The sequence below is a fragment of the Hyla sarda genome, chromosome 7 (assembly GCF_029499605.1).
Source record: "Hyla sarda isolate aHylSar1 chromosome 7, aHylSar1.hap1, whole genome shotgun sequence".
Taxonomy (NCBI): Eukaryota; Metazoa; Chordata; class Amphibia; order Anura; family Hylidae; genus Hyla; species Hyla sarda.
The window spans coordinates 44,865,322-44,888,465 of NC_079195.1; the positions used below are offsets into that span (position 1 = coordinate 44,865,322).

The 23,144-nt window shown below is 45.5% G+C and overlaps 1 protein-coding gene across 6 annotated transcripts in view; it reads right to left on the reverse strand.

Annotated features, from left to right (window-relative positions):
* Positions 1-23,144, reverse strand: part of ADAM12 (ADAM metallopeptidase domain 12) — a 686,181-nt gene that overhangs the window by 606,111 nt on the left and 56,926 nt on the right. For 2 of the 6 annotated variants that reach the window (XM_056532982.1, XM_056532980.1), the window contains one exon: positions 2,718-2,835. The exons of the other annotated variants lie outside the window; for them this stretch is intronic. The gene's annotated coding sequence lies outside the window, so the exon portion shown is untranslated. The remainder of the gene's footprint in view (positions 1-2,717; positions 2,836-23,144) is intronic. 6 annotated transcript variants of the gene reach the window in all.

The following is a 23,144-nucleotide window of genomic DNA, read 5'->3' on the forward strand; positions in this document are numbered from 1 at the left end:
CAAAAACCCTCATACTAGAGGTAAAAATTCCTTCCCGACTCCAAATATGGCATCAGAATAAATCCCTGGATCAACGTTCTGTCCCTATAAATCTAGAATCCATAACCTGTAATGTTATTACTCTCCATAAATGCATCCAGACCCCTTTTAAATTCTTTTACAGAGTTCCCCATGACCACCTCCTCCGGGAGAGAGTTCCATAGTCTCACTGCTCTTACAGTAAAGAACCCCCGTCTGTGCTGGTGTAGAAACCTTCTTTCCTCCAGACATAGAGGATGCCCCCTTGTTATTGATACAGTCCTGGGTATAAATAGATCATGGGATAGATCTCTGTAGGGTCCCCTGATATATTTATACATAGTGATTAGGTCTCCCCTAAGCCTTCTTTTTTCTAAACTAAATAACCCCAATTCTGATAATCTTTCTGGGTACTGTTGTCCTCCCATTCCCAGTATTACCCTGGTTGCCCGTCTTTGAACCCTCTCCAGCTCCACTATATCTTTCTTGTACACTGGTGCCCAGTACTGTACACAGTATTCCATGTGTGGTCTGACTAGTGATTTGTACAGCGGTAGAATTATTTCCTTGTCGCGGGCATCTATGCCCCTATTGATGCACCCCATGATTTTATTTGCCTTGGCAGCAACTGCCTGACACTGGTCACTACAGCTAAATTTACTGTCAACTAAGACCCCTAAGTCCTTTCCACATCAGTCGTGATGTGTTCTCCCATTTCATACATAGTCCCATTCTCGATTTTTTTCCCCATGTACATTACCTTACATTTATCAGTGTTGAACCTCATCTGCCACTTCCCAGCCCAAACCTCCAACCTATCCAGATCCATTTGTAACAGTGCACTGTCCTCTATAGTGTTTACCGCTTCACAGAGTTTAGTATCATCTGCAAAGATTAATACTTTACTATTCAACCCCTCTACAAGGTGATTAATAAATATATTAAATAGGACAGGACCCAAAACTGACCCCTGGGATCCCCACTAGTAACAGTCACTTAATCAGAATAAGTACCCTTAATAACCACCCTCTGTTTCCTATCATTGAGCCAGTTACTTACCCACTTACACATATTTCCCCCCAGCCCCATCCTTCTCATTTTATGCACCAACCTTTTATGTGGCACCGTATCAAATGCTTTGGAAAAATCCAGATATACGACATCCAGCGATTGCCCCTGGTCCAGTCTGGAGCTCACCTCTTCATAAAAGCTGATCAGGTTAGTTTGACAGGACCGATCCCTCATAAAGCCATGCTAATATGGAGTCATACATTACATTGTTTTTATCAAGATACTCCAAAATAGCATCTCTTAGGAAACCCTCAAACAACCTTTACATGAAACGGAGGTTAAACTAACAGGCCTATAATTCCCGGGGTCACCTTTAGACCCCTTTTACAATTTTGGCACCCCATTTGCCATGTGGCAGTCCCGGGGAACAGTCCCTTTTACTATAGAGTGCCTGAATATTAAAATTAGGGGTCTGTCTATTACATTACTTAATTCCTTTAGAACACAGGGGTGAATGCCATCTGGACCTGGTGATTTGTCAATTTAGATTTTTTGTACGCGGCACTGTACGTCTTCCTGGGTTAGACAGGTGACCTGTACTGGGGAGTTTACCTTATCTCGCTGTATTTCACCTGGCATTTCAATTTCCTCGGTGAATACAGTGGAGAAAAATTTGTTAAATATATTTGCTTTTTCCTGATCCCCGTTTATAATTTCTTCCTCATAATTTTTTAAAGGGCCAACACTTTCATTTTTAACCTTTTTGCTATTTATATAGTTTTGGGGTTAGTTTTACTCTCTTTGGCAGTAAGTCTTTCTGTCTCTATTTTTGCGGCTTTTATCTGTTTTTTTTTTATTTTTTTTTACATATTTTAAATTTTTCTCTATAGCTCAGCTGCTCAGCTCCTCCTGCTCTATAAGATGCTGCCCACATATAGGACTGCTGTTTCAACGTGACAGGTTCCCTAAAAATGGGGTCAAACGTCATCACTTTTAGTGACCGCGGCAACTATTGTTTCCACTGACCAAATTTAGTGAGTAATGTGAAAAGTTGCAAACTTTACAGCTAACATGTTTCACATTATCACCAAAACCTGATGTAAATTGCTTAAAAAATGTGAGGCTGGGGCACATAAATCTTGCCTAGTTTAGAAATCTTTTAGGAAATCTGAATTAATAACTAGTGTTGAGCGGCATAGGCCATATTCGAATTTGCGAATATTCGCGAATATATGGACGAATATTCGTCATATATTCGCTGAATTCGCATATTCATAATATTCGCATTTTATTTTCGCATATGCAAAAATTCGCGTATGCGAAAATTCGCACGACAGTCTCTCACAGTGGTATTAGAGCCTTCATTATACCACACAAGCTGGAAGCAGAGAGGGATGAGCACTGTGATGTGTACTGTGAAAAAAAACTAATATTCGTCATTACGAATATATAGTGCTATATTCACGAATATTCGTGAATTCGCGAATATGCGATATTCGCGAATAAAATTCGCATTGCGAATATTCGCGAGCAACACTATTAATAACGAGGGGTCCAACAATTCTGGATCATTATCTAAGAGCCAGAGCAAAGAGCTACAAAGAATGTCTCCCAAAGTGTAGAATCTAGCACATCCAAGTGTTAAATGGACATCCTGTTAACAGAAATTGTGTAATGCTTCATTTTACCTGTGGTGGCACTGCAGGGAAATTGAGCACCTGCATCCTGGCTATCCTACAGATTACAGCTGATCATTGGGGTCTTGACATTATTCACTACAATCTTATTGTCTTCTCATCTGCGGACCTAGAAATATGTGACAATTCCTTTATGTGTTAATATAAGTGGCAATACTATTGTGATGTCACACATTGAGTAATGAAGACCTGAGCTTACTCAAAATCACTGTCCCTACCTATTCAGATGATTCACACTAAATGGTGGCCCCCATTTGAGCAATACACACTTAACTCACTAAGTGGACTGAATGTCAGGGAGGTCAGACAAGCCAGGTCGACAGCAACACATCAGGAGCCAAATCAGAAAATACAGCAGAAACAAGCCAGAGAGTCAAAATCTAAAGGGTATTGTAGTACAACCACATATTTTTCAAGCAAGGGTACAAACAGGAGGGTAGCGTAGTACAAAATCAGCACAGTAATCAGGGAACAGGCAAAGGCCAGGTCACGTTGGGTCAGGTCTGGCTTACATAATACAGAACACTAGTGAATGGATAAACCTCAATCATGGGTGACTGACTGCAGCAGATTGTCAGTTAATATATCCCCCCTCAGGAGGTGTAACCTCCTGCACTGCAGCTGACTGGTGGATCAGGGGAAAGTAAAATTATGACTAGTAAATGGACACTGTAAAGAATGTATACATCCTGTCCATTTTTCGGTTAAAGGGGTACTCCCGTGGAAAACTTATTTTTCTTTTAAATCAGCTGGTGCCAGAAAGTTAAACAGATTTGTAAATCACTTCTATAAAAAAAATCTTAATCCTTCCAGTACTTTTTAGGGGCTGTATACTAAAGAGAAATCCAAAAAAGAAATGCATTTCCTCTGATGTCATGACCACAGTGCTCTTTGCGGACCTCTGCTGTCCATTTTAGGAACTGCCCAGAGCAGCATATGTTTGCTATAGGGATTTTCTCCTACTCTGGACAGTTCCTAAAATGGACAGCAGAGGTCAGCAGAGAGCACTGTGGTCATGACATCAGAGGAAATGCATTTCTTTTTTGGATTTCTCTTTAGTATACAGCCCCTAAAAAGTACTGGAAGGATTAAGATTTTTTTTATAGAAGTGATTTACAAATCTGTTTAACTTTCTGGCACCAGTTGATTTAAAAAAAAAAGTTTTCCACGGGAGTACCCCTTTAAGTTTGTAGAATTTGCCCCCTAAAATTGGACGTGTGGCAAGTATGGGCTCATAAATTTCTACAGACAGCATATTTAGGATGTCTATGATCCTAAGCATAGCCAGTTGTATGAGACCTGAGGATTTCACATCCCTCCTCCCCATCTATTATGGCTGAAAGTATGTGAAAAGTTTTACAACATCAGCTGTTATAAACCATCATGGTTCCAGGAGTCAAATGTTGCTTCAAGACCTTGTCTAGCAGCAGATAAAGTAACAGTCAGCACATCAGATCACACGAGGAGAGGCATCAATCAGAGTTTGTGCCACACAAGATCTAAGGGTCTTCTATTGTACGGCTCACACATGGGCGCCTTCTCCCTGAAGTCAGGAACCTTTCTTCCTCGTAAGCGTTTTGCTTTCCTAATCCCCTTCTCTTCCCAGTCGCTTCCTGTTAAATATGTGTAATTCTTATATTATTTTATATAAAATTTAAAAAAACTAGAGGTGGAGGTGGGAATGATAAAATTTCTGTTGTAAGTCTCTTACCATGTATATTATAGTTTATCATTTGTGCTCTTTTAGAGCATATCAACTTTATAGTGGGGGTCTTTTTCTCAGGACCCCTCTAAGGACCAAAACATGGAGTCCAACCAAATGGTCACCATTGTAATACTACATTCACCCCAAACACTGAAGGACACCTGGAACAATTCCCTGCAGCCCTGTGGGGAATACATCCTACACTCACTAAGTGAACTGAATGTCAGGGAGGTCAGACAGGCCAGGTCGACAGCAGCACATCAGAAGCCAAATCTGAAGATACATCAGGAACAAGCCAGAGAGTCAAAATCTAAAGGGAAATGTAGTACAACCACATAGTTGTCAAGCAAGGGTACAACCAGAAGGGTAGCACAGTACAAAATCATCACACAAGAGAGTAGTCAGGGAACAGGCAAAGGCCAGGTCTCATTAGGCCAGGTCTGGATTACATAATACAGAACACTAGTGAATGGATAAACTTCAATCATGGGTGTCTGACTGCAGAAGGATGACTGGCTGACTGCCGAAGGCTGTCCGTGCATGCTGGAAGTTGTAGTTATACAACAGCTAGAGGGCCACAGTTTGACCAGACCAATTAGTTCAAGCATCAGCTTTATTAATCATATGTAACCATAACGCAGGTATGGGTCCTAGAAACCCTTCTCCCAGACAAAAATGTTATCACCATGTATAAAAAAAAGCAAAAATCTTAAATCTGTTAATAAAACAATAACCCCCCAAAAAATCATAAATGTTTCTTTCTTTCTTTTTTTTTTTTTTTTTAAAGCAATTACTATACAAGAAATAGAGAGCACAAAAATATGTTCTATGTTTTCTACAAGACATCATTGGAAGTTTTCTTCAAAGGTCACCCAGAAGATTAAATGTCAGCAATGGACAGAAATCAATGGAGAACAATCTGTTTGGTTTCTGTGAAATACTCTCTAATTTCATCACAACAGGTGTCTGGCGCTCGGCTCCCAGATAATGAACACTTCAGCGGGATCAGATAAGTGTTGAATGTGTACTTAGAATCTACTGTCAAAACACCTCATTACAATGTGCTGCGTACCAACAAGAAAGGCGAAATAGCTGTATGCGCTGCATAAAGTGGGCTTATGGTGGGCACTGTGATTGTGAGGTTCCCTTCCTTGCATGGAATTACCCTATATATTAAAGGGGTTATCCACCATGAGATGATTTCAGCACTTACCTCCCAGACAGTAATGGACATGCTTAGGAAGGATCTGTGCTTGTCTCCGGGGCTACATGGCCATGTTGTGAGTCCATTATAAAACGTCTTCTATATTTTTGTGAATTGGCTATTTCCTGCTGGAGTTCCCTCCTTCCGACTACAAGTCCCATGATTCCTTGTTTGTAAGTGTGAGGTCACTTTTCTCCCTTCCACACATCAGCCACCCACCCATTGAATGAGGTGTTTTGACAGTAGATTTTAAGTACACATTCAACGCTTATCTGATCCCGCTGAAGTGTTCATTATCTGGGAGCCGAGCGCCAGACACCTGTTGTGAGGAAATTAGAGAGTATTTTACAGAAAACAAACAGTACTTTTTGAGTCCTCGGGCTGAGTCACATGACCAATTTGCCTATAATTTCTTAAATTACTGTGATGTCATGTACACTCTGACTTCCTGGTTCTTTCAGTGTGTGTGATGTCACAGCATGTCATCAGGTGGGAGGGGTCCTCCATCCCTCCCAAGTGCTGGCTGAAATTCAAATTGGTTTTAGCCCCGCCCCTGAAGGTGAAAATAACATAGGAGCCCATGGGAAACTGCAGCAGAAAGGGCTCATCTACACTGCAGACAGTTAGCCGGCAGAATTCCGCTGGTGGAGTTGTGCTTGCAGCAGGCGGTAGGTCTGCGCAGATGAGTGCCGTCTCATAGGCCGCAGTATGGTGGAATTCCCCCCAAAGAATTAACAAGTTCATACTTAGGGCGGACACCCATTCCAGCAGCTGAATTCCGCTACAGAAATTCCTCAGTGTGCAAAGAACAGCAGATTCCCAATGAAAACAATAGGACTCTGCTGCAACATTGTATTGTACTGTGTCTGTAATATAGATGCTAAAATGTGTGCATAGAGCCACCACGTGAAAGTGGTCTTAACCTGCCACCATATTGTTCACTGATTCCAAATAGCAACCAATAAATTTCTGAACACCACTGTATATATGAATGACGTAAATCTTTATAAAATATCAGCAACGCTAAGGATATTGACTGCAATAATTTTCCCTAAATCGTGATGAAGTATTCCATGCACCTAAAACGTAACTTTTAATAAAATTGCAAAAAAAATACATGAAACAATTAGTCACGGTGCCTTAAGCTATGTTCACATTGCTGAATTTTGGAACAGAATTCCACAGGAATATTCCACTTAGAAATCCTGCTGCAGCAGAGTCCCATTGATGTAATTCAGCTGCACTGTCCACACTGCAAAATTTCTATGGAAGATGTTCCTGCCGCGGAAATCCCGATTCCTGCATCTGCAGAAAGAACAGACATGTCTATTCTTTCTGCGGATTCTGCTCGGAAATGCATTGCCGTCTATGAAATGGCGCATTTCTAAGCAGTCCTTGCACCAGGGAATCAACTGTGCGAACAAAGCCTTACAGGCAAAAAAAAAAGTTTTTACAACGCCATTATGGGTAAATAACTGCGAGCAAGAATAGGGGTTTCTGCCCTCACCATTAATAGGGTTAAGCCAGGCATTGTCTGCTGGGGATTAGTGGTATAATTTCTTGGATCTCGCCAACGCTTTTCCTGCAATATCAACAAAGTCTCTCAACGCTTTTCCCCTTAAAAAATCTGGGTTTCATCAGGGGACTGCACAAAGGACAGGAGAAAGCATGCAGTGTAACGCAACACTTAAGCATGAATTATTAATAGTGCCATGCCAAAATAATTTTCCATTGATTAGACCACTCACTCAGGTCCCATAAGATGCATAAGGAGATATCCATGGAGGAGGACAGGATGCTGGACACGAGTCCTAGAACATCAACTACCCTCATATGATATCAGAGATATAGGATGGCCCGTAGTATAGGTGCCATATTACTTATCCATACAACACAGTTCAATACTACATAAACATAGTAGTACATATCCACTGGATGAACTACTGTATTCTCTATATCAATGTTTCCCAAACAATGTGCCTCCAGCTGTTACAAAACTACAACTCTCAGCATTCCCAGACAATCTTCGGCATTCATGCACTTTTAAGGGGTACTCCGCCCCTAGTCATCTTATCCCCTATCCAAAGGAGCAGGACCCTGGCGATCTCCCTGCTGCACCCAGTGTTTGTTTAGAGCGTTGGGTGCAGGTCCAGAGGCCCATGACATCACGGCCACGGCCCACTTATGATGTCACAGGCCTCCGCCCGCATCATCAGTCATCCGGCACGGAGCGAAGTTCGCTCCATTTACCGGATGTCTGGGGTGCCACAGGCGAGATCGCGGGGGTCCCCAGCAGCGGGACCCCCGTGATCAGACGTCTTATCCCCTATCCTTTGGATGGGGGATAAGATGTCTAGGGCTAAATACCCCTTTAAGGTAACCCTTTATATGGCAAATCAGTCCTGGTGCAGCTCAACTACTGAATTGTCTATATCAATGTTTATGAACCAGTGTGCCTCCAGCTGTTGCAAAAGTAAACTCCCAGCAATCCCAGACAACCTTCAGCATTCATGCACTTTAACCCCTTAAGGACTCAGCCCATTTTGGCCTTAAGGACTCAGACAATTTAATTTTTACGTTTTCATTTTTTCCTCCTCGCCTTCTAAAAATCATAACTCTTTTATATTTTCATCCACAGACTAGTATGAGGGCTTGTTTTTTGCGCGACCAGTTGTCCTTTGTAATGACATCACTCATTATATCATAAAATGTATGGCGCAACCAAAAAACACTATTTTTGTGGGGAAATTAAAACGAAAAACGCTATTTTGCTAATTTTGGAAGGTTTTGTTTTCACGCCATACAATTTATGGTAAAAATGACGCGTGTTATTTATTCTGAGGGTCAATACGATTAAAATGATACCCATTATTACATACTGTTATATTATTGTTGCGCTTAAAAAAAATCACAAACTTTTTAACCAAATTAGTACGTTTATAATCCCTTTATTTTGATGACCTCTAACTTTTTTATTTTTCCGTATAAGTGGCGGTATGGGGGCTCATTTTTTGCGCCATGATCTGTACTTTTTTTTGATACCACATTTGCATATAAAAAACTTTTAATACATTTTTTATAATTTTTTTTTAAATAAAATGTATTAAAAAAGTAGGAATTTTGGACTTTTTTTTTTTTTTTCGTTCACGCCTTTCACCGTACGGGATCATTAACATTATATTTTAATAGTTCGGACATTTACGCACGCGGAGATACCAAATATGTCTATAAAAAATGTTTTTTACGCTTTTTGGGGGTAAAATAGGAAAAAACGGACGTTTTACTTTTTTATTGGGGGAGGGGATTTTTCACTTTTTTTTTACTTTTACTTTTACAGTTCTTTAAATTTTTTTTTACACTTGAATAGTCCCCATAGGGGACTATTCATAGCAATACCATGATTGCTAATACTGATCTGTTCTGTGTATAGGACATAGAACAGATCAGTATTATCGGTCATCTCCTGCTCTGGTCTGCTCGATCACAGACCAGAGCAGGAGACGCTGGGAGCCGCACGGAGGAAGGAGAGGGGACCTCCGTGCGGCGTTATGAATGATCGGATCCCCGTAGCAGCGCTGCGGGCGATCCGATCGTTCATTTAAATCGCGAACTGCCGCAGATGCCGGGATTTGTATTGATCCCGGCACCTGAGGGGTTAATGGCGGACGCCCGCGAGATCGCGGGCGTCGGCCATTGCCGGCGGGTCCCTGGCTGCGATCAGCAGCCGGGATCAGCCGCGCATGACACGGGCATCGCTCCGATGCCCGCGGTTATGCTTAGGACGTAAATGTACGTCCTGGTGCGTTAAGTACCACCGCACCAGGACGTACATTTACGTCCTGCGTCCTTAAGGGGTTAAAGGGGTTATCCAGGAAAAAACTTTTTTTCTTAATATATATATCAACTGGCTCCAGAAAGATAAACAGATTTGCAAATGACTTCTATTAAAAAAATCTTAATCCTTTCAGTACTTATGAGCTTCTGAATTTAAGGTTGTTCTTTTCTGTCTAAGTGCTCTCTGATGACACGTGTCTCCGGAACCGCCCAGTTTAGAAGTGGTTTGCTATGGGGATTTGCTTCCAAACTGGGCGTTTCCCGAGACACGTGTCATCAGAGAGCACTTAGACAGAAAAGAACAACCTTAACTTCAGAAGCTCATAACTACTGAAAGGATTAAGATTTTTAATAGAAGTAATTTACAAATCTGTTTAACTTTCTGGAGCCAGTTGATATATATATATAAAAAAAATTTTTTTTCCTGGATAACCCCTTTAAGGAAACTCTTTATATGGCAAACCCATCTTGGTGCAGCTGAACTACTGTATACTCTATATCAATGTTTCCCAACCAGTGTGCCTCCAGCTGTTGCAAAACTATAACTCCCAGCATTCCCAGAGGGCCACAGTGTGGAGACCACTGCTTTAAAGGGGAAACATCAAAACAAATGTAGAGGTTCTCCTTTAAGTATTTTTCATATAGTAAAAAAAAATCATATTTTATGGTTCTTTTTTACAGATGAAATATATTGAAAAGGAACGGTATTGTAACTTCAGCGCTACTTAACATTCCGGTGCGGTGTCCGGCAGCATTTTTATGGATCAATACTGAGGTGTTTTATTTGCAGGGGATTGAAGCAGTGAATTGCTATGTCACATTGCAAATAAAGAGTGAGAAAATGGTTTGGATTAGTTTCCACAATGCGCCTGGAATTATAACAGTATTAGCAGCTAATAAGAAAAGCGAAATGTGTTATTTATACGTACGGCGACGGAGCGCGTCACCTCCTCCCCGTAGTTTATAAATAAGTTTTTATAATGTCTCCAAAGAGAAAGCCCTTAACCACAGTCAACGACAGCACGCCGTTACTCTACCGCATAGAGATGGGAATGGTAATAGGTAGGCTCGAGATTTGAGCCATTAGTTTAGATCAGTGATTCTTAACCCGGGTTCGATCAAACCCCAGGGGTTCGGTGAGTCAGTCTCGGGGGTTCGGCGGGGGAGGCCCACCGGGTGTTTTTGCCTCGGCACATCCCTGTGTTCCGAAAGATGCTTTCGGAACACAGGGACGCCTCTGTTAAGTCCCTGTGGCCCCACGTTTACTTTAAAAACGCAGGGGCTGCCAGGAGCTAGCGCACACAGGGATGTCACTCACGTCCTATGCGTGCGCCCATGGCAACGGAGCGCGGAGAAGAAGCGAGAAGGACGCGCGCTGGCAGTTGGCAAGTGTTTACCAGCACCGCGTCAGCTTCGGTGTTCTGACCAGTGATCCTCCGGTCCTGCTATGGCTGGACCCGAGGAGCGGTGGTCAGAACACTGAAGTGGGGCAGTACACAGGCATACAGCCTCCAGCCATACTGTATGGCTGGAGGCTGTATGTCTGTGGGGAAACATACTGCACCTAATGTGGGGGGAACTATGCTGCCAACGTAATGTGGGGGACTGTACTGCCAGCCTAATGGTGTGGACTTTATTGCACCTAATGTGGGGGAACATACTGCCAGCCTAATGTGGGGGACTATATTGCACCTAATGTGGGGGAACATACTGCAGGCCTAATGTAGGGGACTATATTGCACCTAATGTGGGGGAACATACTGCCGGCCTAATGTGGGGGACTATATTGCACCTAACGTGGGGGGACTATATTGCCCATAATGTGGGGGAACATACTGCCAGCTTAATGTAGGGGACTATATTGCACCTAATTTGGGGGAACATACTGCCAGCCTAATGTGGGGGACTATATTGCACCTAATGTGGGGGGACTATACTGCCGGCCTAATGTGGGGGACTATATTGCACCTAATGTGGGGGAACATACTGCCAGCCTAATGTGGGGGACTATATTGCACCTAATGTGGGTGAACAAACTGCCAGCTTAATGTGGGGGACTATATTGCACCTAATGTGGGGGAACACTGCGTGCCTAATGTGTGGGAACACTGCCAGCCTAATGTGGGGGAACTCTGTCTGCCTAATGTGGGGGAACACTGTCTGCCTAATGTGGGGGGGAACACTGCCGACCTAATGTAGAGGAACACTGCCAACCTAATGTGGGGGAACACTGCCAACCTAATGTGGGGGAACACTGCCTGCCTAATGTGGGAGAACACTGCCTGCCTAATGTGGGGGAACACTGCCTGCCTAATGTGGGGGAACACTGCCTGCCTAATGTGGGGGAAAACTGCTATTGTTGCGAAAATGACATGAGAGTGGCACTTGCCAAGGTAAAGCCGCGCATTTCTGAACTGGTCTCTGAAAGGCAACAGCAGAAGTCACACTGATTTGCAGTAAATATTCATTATGTTTTTGTGTGAAAATCATGTTTTCATGGTTTTGTTATTTGTTCTTAATGGTTTTTGTTCATTTTGTGCACCTATGTATAAATATATACTTAAATATATACCTCCTATGTTTTGAATTTTAAAAAATCATATTTTATTTTTCCAATTAAGAGGGGTTTGGTGAATGCGCATATGAAACTGGTGGGGTTCAGTACCTCCAACAAGGGTAAGAACCACTGGTTTAGATGTATTGTAATGTACTGGTATGGTATGTAATTCCTGTAGAAAGGTATAGGAGGTGCAGAGGTAGTCATTGCAAGCAAGTCCTGGCACATGAGGCTGGCCAAAGGCCCCTCTGCCGCATAAGAAGTGCCAGTATAATAAATGGTACTTGGCAGCTAAAGGCCCTTGTTACAGATTTAGCATTTGGATGCAAAACTGTAACAGGGGCCTTTACCTACTGTTACGCCGAGCGCTCCGGGTCCCCGCTCCTCCCCGGAGCGCTCGCTTCACTCTCCCCGCTGCAGCGCTCCGGTCACATCCTCTGACCCGGGGCGCTGCGATTCCACTGTCAGCCGGGATGCGATTCGCGATGCGGGTAGCGCCCGCTCGCGATGCGCACCCCGGCTCCCGTACCTGACTCGCTCCCCGTCTGTCCTGTCCCGGCGCGCGCGGCCCCGCTCCCTAGGGCGCGCGCGCGCCGGGTCTCTGCGATTTAAAGGGCCACTGCGCCGCTGATTGGCGCAGTGGTTCCAATTAGTGTGTTCACCTGTGCACTTCCCTATATCACCTCACTTCCCCTGCACTCCCTTGCCGGATCTTGTTGCCATTGTGCCAGTGAAAGCGTTCCTTGTGTGTTCCTTGCCTGTGTTTCCAGACCTTCTGCCGTTGCCCCTGACTACGATCCTTGCTGCCTGCCCCGACCTTCTGCTACGTCCGACCTTGCTTCTGCCTACTCCCTTGTACCGCGCCTATCTTCAGCAGCCAGAGAGGTGAGCCGTTGCTAGTGGATACGACCTGGTCACTACCGCCGCAGCAAGACCATCCCGCTTTGCGGCGGGCTCTGGTGAAAACCAGTAGTGGCTTAGAACCGGTCCACTAGCACGGTCCACGCCAATCCCTCTCTGGCACAGAGGATCCACTACCTGCCAGCCGGCATCGTGACAGTAGATCCGGCCATGGATCCCGCTGAAGTTCCTCTGCCAGTTGTCGCTGACCTCACCACGGTGGTCGCCCAGCAGTCACAACAGATAGCGCAACAAGGCCAACAGCTGTCTCAACTGACCGTTATGCTACAACAGTTACTACCACAGCTTCAGCAGTCATCTCCTCCGCCAGCTCCTGCACCTCCTCCGCAGCGAGTGGCCGCTCCTGGGCTACGCCTATCCTTGCCGGATAAATTTGATGGGGACTCTAAGTTTTGCCGTGGCTTTCTTTCCCAATGTTCCCTGCATCTGGAGATGATGTCGGACCTGTTTCCCACTGAAAGGTCTAAGGTGGCTTTCGTAGTCAGCCTTCTGTCCGGAAAAGCCCTGTCATGGGCCACACCGCTCTGGGACCGCAATGACCCCGTCACTGCCTCTGTACACTCCTTCTTCTCGGAAATCCGAAGTGTCTTTGAGGAACCTGCCCGAGCCTCTTCTGCTGAGACTGCCCTGTTGAACCTGGTCCAGGGTAATTCTTCCGTTGGCGAGTATGCCGTACAATTCCGTACTCTTGCTTCAGAATTGTCCTGGAATAATGAGGCCCTCTGCGCGACCTTCAAAAAAGGCCTATCCAGCAACATTAAAGATGTTCTGGCCGCACGAGAAATTCCTGCTAATCTACATGAACTTATTCACCTAGCCACTCGCATTGACATGCGTTTTTCCGAAAGGCGTCAGGAACTCCGCCAAGATATGGACTCTGTTCGCACGAGGCGTTTCTTCTCCTCGGCTCCTCTCTCCTCTGGTCCCCTGCAATCTGTTCCTGTGCCTTCCGCCGTGGAGGCTATGCAGGTCGACCGGTCTCGCCTGACACCTCAAGAGAGGACACGACGCCGTATGGAGAACCTCTGCCTGTACTGTGCTAGTACCGAACACTTCCTGAGGGATTGTCCTATCCGTCCTCCCCGCCTGGAAAGACGTACGCTGACTCCGCACAAAGGTGAGACAGTCCTTGATGTCTACTCTGCTTCTCCACGTCTTACAGTGCCTGTGCGGATGTCTGCCTCTGCCTTCTCCTTCCCTGCTGTGGCCTTCTTGGACTCTGGATCTGCAGGAAATTTTATTTTGGCCTCTCTCGTCAACAGGTTCAACATCCCAGTGACCAGTCTCGCCAGACCCCTCTACATCAATTGTGTAAATAATGAAAGATTGGACTGTACCATACGTTTCCGCACGGAGCCCCTTCTTATGAGCATCGGATCTCATCACGAGAGGATTGAACTTTTGGTCCTCCCCAATTGCACCTCGGAAATTCTCCTTGGACTTCCCTGGCTTCAACTTCATTCCCCAACCCTGGATTGGTCCACTGGGGAGATCAAGAGTTGGGGGTCCTCTTGTTCCAAGAACTGTCTAAAACCGGTTCCCAGTAACCCTTGCCGTAACTCTGTGGTTCCTCCAGTAACCGGTCTCCCTAAGGCCTATATGGATTTCGCGGATGTTTTCTGCAAAAAACAAGCTGAGACTCTACCTCCTCACAGGCCTTATGATTGTCCTATCGACCTCCTCCCGGGCACTACTCCACCCCGGGGCAGAATTTATCCTCTCTCTGCCCCAGAGACTCTTGCCATGTCTGAATACGTCCAGGAGAATCTAAAAAAGGGCTTTATCCGTAAATCCTCCTCTCCTGCCGGAGCCGGATTTTTCTTTGTGTCCAAAAAAGATGGCTCCCTACGTCCTTGCATTGACTACCGCGGTCTTAATAAAATCACGGTTAAGAACCGCTACCCCTTACCCCTCATCTCTGAACTCTTTGATCGCCTCCAAGGTGCCCACATCTTTACTAAATTGGACTTAAGAGGCGCCTATAACCTCATCCGCATCAGAGAGGGGGATGAGTGGAAAACGGCATTTAACACCAGAGATGGACACTTTGAGTATCTGGTCATGCCCTTTGGCCTGTGCAACGCCCCTGCCGTCTTCCAAGACTTTGTCAATGAAATTTTTCGTGATCTGTTATACTCCTGTGTTGTTGTATATCTGGACGATATCCTAATTTTTTCTGCCAATCTAGAAGAACACCGCCAGCATGTCCGTATGGTTCTTCAGAGACTTCGTGACAATCAACTCTATGCCAAAATTGAGAAATGTCTGTTTGAATGCCAATCTCTTCCTTTTCTAGGATATTTGGTCTCTGGCCAGGGACTACAGATGGATCCAGACAAACTCTCTGCCGTCTTAGATTGGCCACGCCCCTCCGGACTCCGTGCTATCCAACGCTTTTTGGGGTTCGCCAATTATTACAGGCAATTTATTCCACATTTTTCTACCATTGTGGCTCCTATCGTGGCTTTAACCAAAAAAAATGCTGATCCCAAGTCCTGGCCTCCTCAAGCAGAAGACGCCTTTAAACGACTCAAGTCTGCCTTTTCTTCAGCTCCCGTGCTCTCCAGACCTGACCCTTCCAAACCCTTCCTACTGGAGGTTGATGCCTCCTCAGTGGGAGCTGGAGCTGTTCTTCTACAAAAAAATTCTTCCGGGCATGCTGTCACTTGTGGTTTTTTCTCTAGGACCTTCTCTCCAGCGGAGAGGAACTACTCCATCGGGGATCGAGAGCTTCTAGCCATTAAACTAGCACTTGAGGAATGGAGGCATCTGCTGGAGGGATCAAGTTTTCCTGTTATTATCTACACCGACCACAAGAACCTCTCCTACCTCCAGTCTGCCCAACGGCTGAATCCTCGCCAGGCCCGGTGGTCTCTGTTCTTTGCCCGATTTAATTTTGAGATTCACTTTCGTCCTGCCGATAAGAACATTAGGGCCGATGCTCTCTCTCGTTCCTCGGATGCCTCAGAAGTTGAACTCTCTCCGCAACACATCATTCCACCTGACTGCCTGATCTCCACTTCTCCTGCCTCCATCAGGCAGACTCCTCCAGGAAAGACCTTTGTTTCTCCACGCCAACGCCTCGGAATCCTCAAATGGGGTCACTCCTCCCATCTCGCAGGTCATGCGGGCATCAAGAAATCTGTGCAACTCATCTCCCGCTTCTATTGGTGGCCGACTCTGGAGACGGATGTTGTGGACTTTGTGCGAGCCTGCACTATCTGTGCCCGGGATAAGACTCCTCGCCAGAAGCCCGCTGGTTTTCTTCATCCTCTGCCTGTCCCCGAACAGCCTTGGTCTCTGATTGGTATGGATTTTATTACTGATTTACCCCCTTCCCGTGGCAACACTGTTATTTGGGTGGTCGTTGATCGATTCTCCAAAATGGCACATTTCATCCCTCTTCCTGGTCTTCCTTCTGCGCCTCAGTTGGCTAAACAATTTTTTGTACACATTTTTCGTCTTCACGGGTTGCCTACGCAGATTGTCTCGGATAGAGGTGTCCAATTCGTGTCTAAATTCTGGAGGGCTCTCTGTAAACAACTCAAGATTAAATTAAATTTTTCTTCTGCATATCATCCCCAGTCCAATGGACAAGTAGAAAGAATTAACCAGATCTTGGGTGATTATTTGCGACATTTTGTTTCCTCCCGCCAGGATGACTGGGCAGATCTCCTTCCATGGGCCGAATTCTCGTATAACTTCAGGGTCTCTGAATCTTCCTCCAAATCCCCATTTTTCGTGGTGTACGGCCGTCACCCTCTTCCCCCCCTCCCTACCCCCTTGCCCTCTGGTCTGCCCGCTGTGGATGAAATTTCTCGTGACCTTTCCATTATATGGAGAGAGACCCAAAATTCTCTCTTACAGGCCTCTTCACGCATGAAGAGGTTCGCGGATAAGAAAAGAAGAGCTCCTCCCGTTTTTTCCCCTGGAGACAAGGTATGGCTCTCCGCTAAATATGTCCGCTTCCGTGTCCCTAGCTACAAGTTGGGACCACGCTATCTTGGTCCTTTCAAAATTTTGTGTCAAATCAATCCTGTCTCTTATAAACTTCTTCTTCCTCCTTCTCTTCGTATCCCTAATGCCTTTCACGTCTCTCTTCTCAAACCACTCATCCTCAACCGTTTTTCTCCCAAATCTGTTCCTCCCACTCCTGTTTCCGGCTCCTCGGACATCTTCTCTGTCAAAGAAATCTTAGCCTCCAAAAAGGTCAGAGGGAAAACTTTTTTTTTAGTGGACTGGGAGGGTTGTGGTCCTGAAGAGAGATCCTGGGAACCTGAGGACAACATCATAGACAAAAGTCTGCTCCTCAGGTTCTCAGGCTCTAAGAAGAGGGGGAGACCCAAGGGGGGGGTACTGTTACGCCGAGCGCTCCGGGTCCCCGCTCCTCCCCGGAGCGCTCGCTTCACTCTCCCCGCTGCAGCGCTCCGGTCACATCCTCTGACCCGGGGCGCTGCGATTCCACTGTCAGCCGGGATGCGATTCGCGATGCGGGTAGCGCCCGCTCGCGATGCGCACCCCGGCTCCCGTACCTGACTCGCTCCCCGTCTGTCCTGTCCCGGCGCGCGCGGCCCCGCTCCCTAGGGCGCGCGCGCGCCGGGTCTCTGCGATTTAAAGGGCCACTGCGCCGCTGATTGGCGCAGTGGTTCCAATTAGTGTGTTCACCTGTGCACTTCCCTATATCACCTCACTTCCCCTGCACTCCCTTGCCGGATCTTGTTGCCATTGTGCCAGTGAAAGCGTTCCTTGTGTGTTCCTTGCCTGTGTTTCCAGACCTTCTGCCGTTGCCCCTGACTACGATCCTTGCTGCCTGCCCCGACCTTCTGCTACGTCCGACCTTGCTTCTGCCTACTCCCTTGTACCGCGCCTATCTTCAGCAGCCAGAGAGGTGAGCCGTTGCTAGTGGATACGACCTGGTCACTACCGCCGCAGCAAGACCATCCCGCTTTGCGGCGGGCTCTGGTGAAAACCAGTAGTGGCTTAGAACCGGTCCACTAGCACGGTCCACGCCAATCCCTCTCTGGCACAGAGGATCCACTACCTGCCAGCCGGCATCGTGACACCTACCAAGTATCATTTATTATACTGGGGACTTCTCATGCGGCAGAGGGGCCTTTGGCCAGCCTCATGCGCCAGGGCTTGCTTGCAGTGGCTACCTCAGCACCTCCTACACCTAACTACATGCATGTACTATACAGTTCATAGGGAGGGATCAAGATCCATCTTAGGTGGCTGCAGATAAGTATAATCACAAAAAAAAGTAAAAAAAATGACGCCTTTCGAGCTAAACAGTAGCTCTTAATCATGAAAATGGTACTGTACATGTAGAGAGTTTAAATACCTTATGGAGTATGATGCACCTACCTGTTGGCATTCTCCTGAGCACCTGTGCCCCGGAAGTAAAATACATATCTACCTCAGGTAAAGGGGGGGGGGGGGGGGCAATCAAAAATAACCTTACTTCTAATAGACATGACTCAGATGTGGATCAGGGAAATGCCCCCAACATCATGTAATGATCACCTGACTATCTCCCGGGGCAACATAAGGTATACATTGGGGAACTCCCCGATATAGACCTTAGCCAGAAAGCTATGACAGATGTGAGATGTCCCAGTACAGGACATGGTCCTGCACTACACTTAGGCCCTGTCAGGTTGAGTCCCTCAGTGACCTGGGAATCTCCTGCAGTGTCTCCCCTGCTGTTACTATACTGTCATTTATTGTAAAAGCATTATAGTCAGTAGGTCATTTATAGTTAGTATAAAGGACCTGTGAGATGTCACATGTTATGTTTATGTTATCACATGTTACCCAGAGGGCACCAGGTTAACACATGACCCGCAGCGTGACCAATGGGCCTTGGCTCAGTCCCCCTCTATATAAGGGGGCGGCCATTACAATTCTCTCTCTTGTACCATCATCACTTTACTGAGACAGCAAACACCAGAGATCTCAGTGCTAGTGTCCAGTACCTGGAAGGCCTCAAATCTACAGTCATTTCAGTAAGTCATGTCTATGTCTGCTGTCACTGCCTACTGTCTAGTTAAGCATAAAGTCAAGACCCTACAGTCTATTACAAGTATAATTGGTCCCAGCAATCTGCAAGGTCCTTCTGTGTTCCTGGCCACCTCTCTGAGATTCTGGCCTAGTTGGGAAGATAATAACACACGTCCTAACTCAGTAAAGCCTCCGTTGAACCATAACTTGGTTGTGGACTCTCCTTTCATTGCCTAGCCTTTGGAATAGCGGATATACCGTTTGTGTGATTCTGGTACCCAAAAAACACTCAAACATTAGGGGTTACTAACACTTTGCCCCTGGGTTTAATACCATCTTGCCCCATCTACCTACACTGCTACACCCACTGGTCCCGCCATCACCATGGGTAACCACAGATCTAACTTTGACATGTTACTAGGTCCTGCTTAATAGAATAGCACAGACCGTCCAGAAAATAATCAGAAACCCTAAAGGAAATGACAAAAACAGAGGCCTCAGTTGAGTGATGGAGATCTACAGATAAGTTTACTGTGTATGTCAGTAAATTTTCTGATACATACACCAAATGTGGTATAAAAGCCAGACCATTACTAGGCTGTTGGTAATAAACCCCAATTACAAGTTTGGTTCCGGCAACTGTATGATGATGCCTAGGGAGTCCCGTGGATGAGTCCTTTTGTAATTTAGAGTACTTGTGCACGGAATATGCGGGTCATCGTACGGTAGCTTTGGCAACTGTACTGCATAGATTGACTGTGTCCCCTCATGCTGGAGCTGAACATTGCGTGAAGCTTTGGAGGTACACTTCAACCCACATCACATACAGTATGTGGTGGCCCAGTACAGGAGTTGCACCCCTGTACCCTTGTTGTCCTGTCTTGTGGACTCTATTGCAGTGTCCCCTGAGTCCCCCCTTAATCTGTGTATCATAAATGGTTAATTATGCCCATTGCAGTGACCAGAGGACTTGTGGGTGGCCTATAGGACCCCTCCAAAATCTGCTCCATATGAACCCTGGGAGGAGCTAGTTCAGTCTCTTTGAGTACATGCTGAGGGACAGTAAAGACCTGAGAGTGTCTGGTGTCCTGAAGAGACCCAATGCCTAGTCACGCAGCCGCGCTTCCATCACAAAGTGCCCCACAGGTGAACGTCAAAGCCTGGTAAGCTACACAATGGGTGAAGTCTAGTCAGTCTAAATGCTATTTTTTTTGAACCATATGAAAAATATGAAAATTATATAAAACCCATTTGACATAACCTTTCATTTGCTGACTTGTAGTAAACACTACAATTGGTAGCAGAACTTCATAGACGTCTAAGTATACTGAACAGCTAGTTACTTGTAAAAGTACGGTGCCCATAGCAACCTTTGAATACATATTGAATCAACTTGCCGTAACCCTTCATTTGCTGACTAGTAATGAATACTACCAATGGTAACAAAACTACATAGACATCATTGCCCATAGCAACCTATGACCCAAAAAACCACCCGGCAAGAACCAAACTAATCACATCCATATAGACCACCACTGAAAACATTTTCTTATTTAACCAAAGAGGAGAACAAAAAGGAGTATATGAGTCAATAAAACAACATTACATCAGATGAATAATTCATCCCCTCCGGTGCTCGGGTTGCCATTTTCATAATTCCATAGCTCTCTCTCGTATGCAATTTGCGACCACTATCTCCTCCACTTGGTGATTTCTTGACATGTTCAATGGGTGTAACCTTCATATGGGCAATGCTGCCTCCGTGTTCATCTCTAAAATGCTTGGACGCACCGGACAGTGCACGCGTGAACACTGCCCACTGACCGTGCGCCCGCAACATGTTCTGAGATTCTACGTTTCAACTTACGGGTTGTGGACCCAATATACTGTTTTCTGCATTTAATACATGAAATACCATTGTATTTTTACCAATTTTTGCCATGATTTGTGTTTAAGGGATTTCTCACAAAAATGCTGGGTAAAATTCTATTACCAATGGTAGTGTTTCTCTTGGCAACACAGCACCATCCAGATTTTAATATTTTACACAACTGTGAATCTTGTTTCAGAATAGATAAATTATTGTGTACAATATTTTTAATCTGTGTGAATTGATTAGAAAATACAATGGAAAACACCACTGGATTTTTTGTCGAACTCTCTGCATGGATTTGTGATGTCGAGTGCCTAGTCTTGCCTCCCAGATATTGGTATTCTGATCTGGGTTTTGATCTGGCAATGGCCTCTGCTCTAGAAATTGTACTATGGTGATAACCCCTACTCAGAAGTCTTTCTGTAATAATACTGCACTCCTGATCAAACAAATGTTCGTCGTGCCCTGATGAATTCTCCAACAGGGAGGTTCTGAATGGTATGATGTTCGTGACTACTGTTAGCATGTAATAAAGAATTACCTGATATGGGTTTCCTATGTAATTTAGTTTCTAACTTTCTGACTACTTTCCTTATCTACAAAGAGATGTATATCTAAAAAAAACATATCATATTTACTGTAACTCAAAGTGAACCGTAAATTATCATGATTGGTATTAAGATACTGTTCAAATTGAGACATGATCTGTTATCCTAAAAAGGTGGATGCTGTCAAGAACTGGCCTACCCCGCGAATGGTGAAGGATGTCAGGAGCTTCCTGGGATTCACCGGCTATTACCGACGTTTCATTTCACACTTCGCCCAAATGGCAGAACCCCTCACAGCTCTCCTACGGGGTATGGCGAAGGAGAATTACAATGGAAGGCTACCTATTGAATGGGCCGAAGAGCAAGAGAGAGCATTCCGAGCTCTTAAACGTCTGCTGACAGAACCACCTATCTTGACGTATCCAGACTACAGTCAGGCATTCTGGTTATATACTGATGCCAGCTTTGAAGGTCTGGGAGCTGTCCTGTCCCAAGTTCAAGATGGACAAGAGAGAAGGATTGCCTATGTCAGAGGAGCAGAGAAGAACAATGCCAACTACAGTTTGTTCAAATTGGAAGTTCTCGCCCAAGTGTGGGGCGTGACAGAAAAATTCAAAGATTATTTGGCTGCAATGCCATTTACTGTCTACACGGATAATAATCTTCTAGCCCATCTGAACACTGCCAAGTTGAACAGTGATGGGCTTCAAGATTGGCTAATTACAGCTTCACCATCAAGTACAGAGAGGCAAGTAGAACATCAATGCCAATGCAATGTCTCGGATGACCCCTGGCGAAGAACCACTTGTCGAAGACGTGGAGATATCCCCATTTTACCAACGGCTTGTGAATCAGAATGTTGTGACCGCCCTCATGGATGGTGAACCCAGGCCTGAAAAGGTTAAGGAAGACCTGTATACCTGGAAGACTGTCCGTGATGAAAGTTGAGTCATGTGGGATCTGTTGAACTACCTTCTGGCGCAAAAAGGTACCAACCCGTCTATGCCGGGCCCATTGTGACTACGAGTTGAAACGTCTGTGATGACAGAGGAAGCAACTGTTTGTGCACAAAGGACTGTTGTACCAAAATTCTTTTGATCCAGTCTCTGGTGATCGACTTCATCAGATTCTGGTTCCCCAAAAAGACGCGACAATGGTCCTTAACGCATATCATGATCAGTTGGGACACTTTGGAGTCCACAAGACCGAAGCCACTGTCAGGCAAAGATTCTACTGGATTGGAATGCCGAGTGACATTGAGAAATGGTGCAGTGAATGTTCTCTTTCTAACATCACTAAGATTGTCTATCAAGAGCACCCCTCCACTCCATCCAGAGTGACAGACCCAACCAGTTGGTCACCCTAGACCATGTGAAGTTGTCTCCTACCCAGTCCGGGTATACCTATGCTCTCACCATGGTGGATCATTACTCCAAGTGGGTTGTCGTTGTGCCTGTCAATGATCTCACAGCCAAGGTGGCGGCCCAAATGTTCTACTCTAAGTGGGTGCAAGCCCTTGGATGTCCTGAATCTGTCTTAACTGACCGTGGAATGGCCTTTGAGGCCCAAATCTTCCAAGAACTATGTCAATTCCATGACTGCAAGAAACTCCGAACCACCGCCTCTCACCCTCAAGGAAATGGGCTCTGTGAGTGGATCAATCAAGTCTTCATTTATATGCTGTGAGAAGCCTCTGTGTCATGACAAGAGGAATGGCCCGGTTGCTACTCGAGTTGCTGGACATTTACAACAATACCGTGCACTATTTCACCGGGT